Genomic DNA, 8,543 nt, shown 5'->3' with positions numbered 1-8,543 from the left:
ATCTATACTTCATATTTGAAATTCTTTCCCTTCTTTTGCTTGCAGTACCTTCTGTCGTCCTTACTCCCTTTGCTGTTGCCCTTCCTTCTTTTATTCCCTTTTTTATTTTGCTCTCTACTACCTGCTTCTGTCATGTCAACCACTACCCTTCCACTCCCCAGGAAATTCAGAGAGGTGCAACCTGTGGCCTTGAGGAAATGATACTCCTTGTGAATCTGTGTCAAGAGAAAACCACATGTTTCCTGGGATTACCCAGTGGCAGTATCAGAGGGTTGCTAACCTTTGAACAGCTGCTGCGTTTGAGAGGTCTGTTGCCTCAACAAATTTGAAAGAACAAAGCCAACGTTCTTGAAGACCAAGAATGATAACTACACTTTGGGGATACACAGCAGACATGCACCTATGTCAGAGAGCTTGAAGAGCTGTTCAGATGGGAGCACACCGCTGAGCTGGCAGCTCACCTGGGCTTTCTGCACCTTGGTTACTACGCAGGAAAATGTGGAGGAATGTGTGCCTTCCAGCAATGCTCTGGGTTCCTGTTACTAATCCCACATTCTTGTGGGGACCTCTTCCCTTCTCCCTGGCTTACCCAATTCTCTGGTTTCTTCCTCCTCCCTCCAAGATGCCTCGATCTTCTTGCCCTTCTGCATGGCCATCCTACAGAGATCCGCAAGAGACTTCACAGGAGCCATTGTCTCTTAGATCACCTTGCTGGCCGTGGCATAGAGGTAATTTACCAGTACTAGGTGGATCATCCTATTTAGAGCTTGACTTCACCCATCTCATCAGGGCAGAAATTGCTCTGAGTTCTTCCACAATCCTACAGAAAACTTCTTGAGAACCTGGGTACTGTGGGGACAGGGACCATAGGCCCTATGCAGTGTATCTGACAGGCTTGCTTATCTCACTGTTGCATATTCTTTTGATGAAGAGGGGCTTGAGCACCAGTAGCTTCAATCTGCTTCTGTCATGCCAAACTGAATGAATATAATAACAATATCATCAAAAAAAAAAAAGCATAAAAGATCCCACAAACCAACAAGCTGTTTGGTTTATACCTTCTGAACCAGTGATTGTATGACTGAGGAAGAGATACTGGTTTATTTCAAGGGTGAAAACATGAAATGGCTTACTTTGAACAGGGTAGACATGAGAAACACATGAATTATTTGAATTTACGAAATCAGAAACAATCACTAAGCTAAAAAGAAATGGTTTTAGAGACAATACCATTGAGGGAGGATGTTTTGCTTATAAAAAAAGGTATTGCTAAACTGCTTAATAGAACAACAGAAAAAGTTATAAAGCAATCATGACTAATAAGACAAAAATTTGTATAATTCTTATGATTATACAGATGAAAAAGTGACTCTTCTTGCTTGTGTGAGTTAGGTGTTGGTTGTGTGGAATCAGTTCTTGAGGACATATTATGAAGCTTTTGCAAGAAAAAGGATAACTAAAATGAAAATAGAAGGGAGAACAGAACATGAATTCAAAGGTAGCAAGTGTCAGAGTATGTTATGTAATTACAAAGCAAATGAAGTAAGCAGATTTCAACATTTTGGTATGGAAAACTAAGACAAAGTGGGAAAGTGAAGCATGTAGTGAGCTGACACAAAAGGAAATGGCTACCAGTAATGTTGAAACATAGACAAATGCTAATGAAATTCACTGATGAAGAAACATCATCAACGCAAATATTTAATGATTGCCAGTTAGAATTAACACTGGAAGAGCCTATAGAAGAGCCTATAGCCTAGCGTAATGGAAATGAGAAGAAGTTTCATTTGTATAGAAATGTACAGTTTTATGACTGGGAACAAATAACAGTGCTATGTACTAGAACCTCAACAGTTTTAAATGACAGAGAAAACCAGAATATACTGATCAAAGTCACACTTTTTAGCGACTGCTGACATGATGTAGTTATGAGAAAAATAAAGCTAAGCTGCCATCAAGAGATCTATTTTCAGTAGAGGTATGAAAATATTTCTGTTGTGCAGTATCTCAGTGAAACTTCATGTAGAATATTGTGTTTTCCAGAGAGAAGGGCTCTTTGAATGACTGAGAAGAATATGATTCTCTGTACAAGGAAATGTTTACAGAACATGGCTAGTTCAGCACAGCAAAATGAAAGCTGAAATGGGATATGACTGTTCTCTACAAATGTATCACTGTGGGAATGGAATTTTTGAATGAAAAGGCCTGTGATAGTAAGGCACCAGAACCATCAACCCATTAGGCTCCCTTTAATCTCATGTTCGTAACTGGGCTGCCTTTCCTACAGCTTTTTTTAGCCAAACTGCTGATCCTAATTGAGCAATAACTCCCACATCTTTAATATCTGGAACCTTGGAACAAGTCTATCCTGTACGAAATCTATTCTTTACTGAACTGTTTTATTTTAGTCTTATGATCCATAGAGCCACCTTTCTGAAAGGGTGTGATGGCCTAAGCCTCACATGGCTGAAACTAAACCTCTGTCCTCTCAAAGGATCAGTTCATCCTACAGCACTCCTTACAGATATCAGCCATTCCTAGTAAATGTTCCTACCACCCTGAGGTTCATCAGTATACTAAATGTACTCAAACACAATTAAATCCATCAATATGCCACAATGCAATGAAATCAGTAACTTTCAGTTAAGAAGAAGAGAGAAAATATCCAACAGAAATATCAATATCAAACTGACGGGGCTCAGCACTGTACCCAGAACAGGTAAAGATGTCTTGGGGGACTAGTTTTAATCTGCTTTTTCAAACTCAGGAGATTTTCCAAGATGATTTCCAATGAAAGTTAGTTTCATACTTTGGATCTCACAATGGGTATTTCTGCTGCTTTTAAGTGCAGCAGTGAGAATGCAAAAGAAGAAATGATGCTTGTGTGTAGTCATGCAGCAAAAGAATCAGCCATAGCTGGAAGCTGAGCAGTTTAAGGTCTAAAAGACAGAATAATGCCCAGTTAAAGGCCAACCTGAGAAAAGCCAGTGTTTTTATGATCCTAGTGGTTCTAGTCTTTCTGTGGATGCTTTTTTGTATTTTGAACACACTGAAAGCAAAGGATATGTGCCATTTCAGGCCAGTCTAAAACAAAGAAATCATATCTGATGGTTATAAAATAGATATCAACATCCCCTTGGAAAGAAGTGCCAGTATGAGCAAGTGCTCAAGTGAGATAAGTTACTAGTGGGGTTCTTCTTGGGTCTATTTTGAGAATAAAATATGTGATATCTTCATTAATGGCTTCAATATGAAAAGTGAAGATACAGTAATAAAATATTTGGAATCACAAAATTATTCTTTTTGAATGTGACAGAGAAAGAATATGAAGTAGTAAGAACAGATATTTAAGGTAAAATAAATGGGTGAACATTGGAAGATATAAGGTGTATAAAGTATTCATGAATGGATTTTGTTTGGAAATTAGAATGGGATTCCTAACGATCAAAGTAAGGAAATTCTGAGGTAGTCTCGTAACAGGAGTAATGCAAGCAGGAAAATTAGATACATTTGTGGGAGGGATTATATGATGTGGTTTTCTGCAAAAGGTCAGGTAGATGATTCACCCAGGCTTGGTTCCTGTGTTTCTGTGTGAATAAGAGAGCTAGGAAGAGGTAGCTACTACCTGGGTTCTAGCTGGTGAGTATTTGCACTAGTTAAAGCCCTATACAAAAGCTGAAAATGTTAAGATGAGAGTTGCAGTACATTAGTTAGTAGTGTTCTAAACCACTTCCTACCCTGCTAAAAATAATGTCTTGCTGCTTCATTGCTTCTTTTCTGCCTGATTTTGTCTCTACTGTTTCTTAGATTTCAGGACCATATTTCTTTTGTGTGTTTTTAACAAACTAGACTGTAATATGTCTACTCACCACTTGGAATACAAGTAATAAACAACAAAGGTTGCATACTAGCCCTGAGCAACCTGCTCTAGTTAGCCACGCTTTGAGCAGGGGGGGTTGGACTGGATGATCTCCAGAGGCGCCTTCCAACCTCATCCATTCTTGATTCTGTGATTAATAATCTATGTGCTATGTTGGAATCTTAACGGCTGTCACTGAAAAACAACAAATTTAGTGCACGGTAGCATGGAAAACATTCAGAAGGTAGCACAGTGCATTCAATTGCTAACAATATATTTAAAATTGTAATTCCATACTTACCCATGCAGTTTGTATACTTATACCTAGTATGTGTTAAATATATTCAGGATTAAATTTTACAAACACACAGAACTCTAAATAGCTCAGTCAGTTACTTCATTAGTAGAAGACAATAGCAGCACTTGGACAAAAACTGTATTATTTCTTTCGAAAGTAAAATTGTAATGGTTTCCTCTCTTGAGGGGTTTGCTCCAGTTTGAATCCAAAGGTATCTTTAATTTTCTAACTAGTTTTAATAGACAGCTGAAAATAAGTTCCTGGATGTTTCCTAAACTGGTTTAATTAGTTTTGATCACGCCCTTATCTTTGAACCATAGTATCTCAAATTAGAAGACAAACAGTTTTAACTACATTAATTACTATTCATACAAAGCCCAAGTTTTGAGCTTCTGTAGAACTGTATCTTCCATATCTCGTCAAAATCAGAAGTACATCTGCAAATTCCAGCCTATGTAACTGTGAGTAGAATGTCTTGTAGCTCAAAGATAAGAGCCATTAATGCTCTTAACATCATACCTCCACCTGTTATAAACACCTTCTATAGCCAGGACTGTAGCGACAAAAAGGTGTCCTAACAGTGCTACAACAAGGATCCTAACAGTTTCACAAGTGAGAGTTGCTAGAGTGTAACAAGTTTGCATGTCAACAGCTAAACAGAAAATGCAGAAAATGCCTGTGTGCATTCTGACAGCACAGAAAATAAAAAAATATTTACATTGACTAATCTTTTAATGAAACAAGTTACATTTATCAAGAAATAGAAGTGTGCATCCATGTAGTCCTCACAAATAACTAACTTGGGGCAAATATGTGCCTTAGTTTATGAAAAAAAAAATCCCTTGATAATATGCCCACAGCCTATTGAAGTAAAGATACATGACTATTGTTTGCATAAAAATAGTTCTGTGTCTGAGGTATATAGTGGTGAAGCTTTACATAGAGAAACACAAGTTTCTATATGTACAGTGTGTTCCTGCTCCACAGTATAAAATTAAAGATTTCTATTATTTGGTCAATAAAAGGTACAAAGTTCTTACAACTCTTGGTCTTGCTGAAAATTAGAGAGACATGGTTAAGTCAGCCTCTGGAAAATTCTTGTGAAAGAATCAACTTGCAAGTACTGCTTAGAAATGTGAACCAATTTAAAGACATGAACTGGGTCTCTCTCTCTTTTTTTCTGATTGTATGTAGGTGTTTGTTTCACACTCTCACAGATAACAAATCAAGATTTGGCCTTGCAGGCATTTTTAATTATTTAGCTATAGATTTATATAACCCTGTGTCATACTACCTCTTTGTGTTGGGTAATAGAATTTCAAATGCCTCTTTTATATTAGCTAATCCAAGTCTATGGCTTCTTTATAATTTATTCTAACATTCCCAGACTAGAGCATGTTTGTGTTAACGTCTTCTCATTTTTTTCCTGTGATGAAAAATTCACATTGCTACATCATACAACCAGTTTGGTACATTCTTTGAGAAGCAACCATACAGTACTGCATTAAAATGCAAATGCATCACAATATTGTGTCACTATGATGTTTTCCTGTCCGTAAATAATGTAGGAGGGATAAATTAAATGTGACTTCAAAGGAGTAATCTGGAAAAAAAAATCAGGTTATTAGGTTTCATGGTATCCCCACATTTTCTGAGGTTCTGAGATTATGAAAATTATTACAGCATTGTGAACTCATGCTCTATCATTGTGATGCTCTGTTCTATCAAGACATTTTGTCCTAATTCAGTAAAAGACTGACTCAACCAGAGGATATTACGTTTTAACATGTTGGTGTTTTGAGTTCACTAAATAGAACTGTATACTGCACTGATGATGAACACAAACTGACAACATTGTGCTCTGAATATTGTTATATTTTCATCTGATGGCATCAGAAGTAGCTTTGTGATACAGTGCTGTACTGTGCTGTGCAGTGGTGCCACTAAATCAACTTGTGCTGTTGCTTGCTTGATAACTTTTACATGTATTTTTCTGGTTTTTGCCTAGTTCTGCCAGAAAATTTAATTTAAAATTATACTAAAATTGCTTAATTATCACTATTATGAGCAATAATTTATATTATTTGAGTGCGTCAGCTAATACATTGTCACTGCATTATACATGTCAACAATGAGCTACAACAATCATCAAATGATACTGCATTTGTTATAGGCAAGGATTTAAGTTCCACCATTTTTTAACTGTTTTCAAAAATGAGATTGGACAAAATAAACTGTTGTGCCCACGTTAAAATATTATTAACACCTTCCTCATTACTTCCATTCTGTGTCACCAAAACTCACATTTTACGAAGTGGCTTCTTGAAAATTCACCCAAATTTAACTACCGTAATCATTTGAGAAACTTTAATTTGCATATGCCCAACAGAGATTTTTAAAAATTTTCTGAAGAGTTTATGTGCRCTGATCATATTCTGCAACTGTATCTCTGCATTGCAATCAGCTGTTCCGTGTTGGGGAGTCTGAAATAAAAGAGCTTCATCTCTATAATGAAAAAGGCTACCATATGTCAGCATTTCACTGGAACGAAAAAGAAAAACAGTAATGCCATAATAGCCAGCAGCAAGTAGTGAGATCAGCAGGGATGTGGGTGTTTTAGACTTGAATCTTTGCACTGCCTGATTTACTTGATTTTCATATATGGCAGATGATCAGCTAAAGCTTCGGCTTCAGTGAGGGGGTATTTGCTGAGGAATAATGTCATTGTCTGAAAAACTGTCCACTAACAGTTATGATAAAGAGTTTAGGATTATGTGATTCTAAATACTCTGTGACGAAATTAATAATTTCATATTCAGAGTAAGGTTTAACTAGTATGGAGTAAGTAAGTCATGAAATACACCTATCACGATGAGGAAGAAATAATTACTGAATAGCTGCTCACAGCTGAGTAACTGTGAGGACAGCTCCGATCTTCATGGACTGGATAAGGCAGGAGTCATTCTGAAAAAGTAATATGCATTGACATAATCAATGTCTGTGTTTGCAACAGTTCTCATATAATAATTTATATGCACCCTAATCCGAATTAAGATTGCTTGGATAAGCTTATATAGGAAATTTCCCAACTTTTGAATGCTTGATATTTTACAGTCTGATGCAGGTCCATGTGTGCAATATTTAGTTGTGAAATAAATGGCATATGGCAACAGAGCACAGCATAATGGCATGTTGCTTTGTAGCCTAGTGATGTTTAGTAACAAATGGTGAGATGACTGTAATGCGATGATATTTGTACCGTAGATATCATCTGTGTATCAACAGTATGCTGATATTACTGCCATTGCACATGTAACACTGCACAGGGTCCCCAGGCACGTGGCTTGTAAGTGCAAGCTGCTAAAAATGTTTCAAGTGTTGGTGCTCTGAAACCACCAGCTTGGTGGAAATGGTCTACCTCTACCCAATGCAATCTCTAACTCCATCAATTGCTTGGTTCACTTTATAGAGATCATAGTTGCTTTCTATTGCTGCAATAATTTTTGAACCTCTTGGCTGATTTCAACCAAATTTGTCTTAATATCTCAATGTATTGAACCCATAGAAATTTCACAGAAACAAATGTAATTCCCTGTGGCATGCAATGAGTTGCTGGGTATCTCTGTAACAAGACCTAGGGAAATGATATCCGTGTATGTACATATGACAGTATGGTGGCCCGCGTGTTGTTCACGTGCGATGCGAAGCGTGGCGGAGACTCGAGCAGGCACGGTCGGTTCCTCGGGTGATGCCTGTGGGGGAGGGATGGGCCGTGACAGAGGTGCCCCGCTCCGATGGCGCAGCGCTGCGATGGAGCAGCTCCTGCCGCCGATCCGTGCGACGGCGGATGCGCAGGATACGGCGTGGCGGCGGCAGAGGCCCGGGGACAGCCGCTGGGGCTGTTCCACAAAGCCGTGATGATGGAGGCCGTGACAGAGACGGTTCCGCGCCTGCCATGTCGCCTCCGCAGCCGGGAGGGCGAGCGGCGAGGCTACCCCCGCGGTGCCGTGCGGGCAGGGGCCTGGCGGCGGCCGCTGGCGGCAGCCGTTGGCGGCGCGCGCTGCGCGAGCGCGGCCGTTGGCCGGGCGCGGCCGCGGACGGGGAGCGCGCGCGGGCGCCCCAACCGCCGCTGGGGCGGGGTCCTCGCGGCGGCGCCGATGAGAGGCGCGCGCACCTCCCGCCGGGCCGCGGCACTGGGTGGGGCTCCTGGAAGCCGCCAACCCCCGGTGCCCCCGTCCCTCAGAGCGGCGCGGGGCGCAGCCAATCGGCGGGCGGGTAGCGCGCGCGCAGCAGCCAACGGCAGCGGCTCTTTTAGGACCGCTGCTCGGGCCGCTCGCACCGGCGGCCGGCGCGGGGGTGCCCGTGCGGGGGGAGTGCGGCAGCCAG

This window comes from Apteryx rowi, unplaced genomic scaffold (assembly GCF_003343035.1).
Source record: "Apteryx rowi isolate R43461 unplaced genomic scaffold, aptRow1 scaffold_73, whole genome shotgun sequence".
Taxonomy (NCBI): Eukaryota; Metazoa; Chordata; class Aves; order Apterygiformes; family Apterygidae; genus Apteryx; species Apteryx rowi.
Note: the sequence above shows the minus strand (reverse complement) of the source record.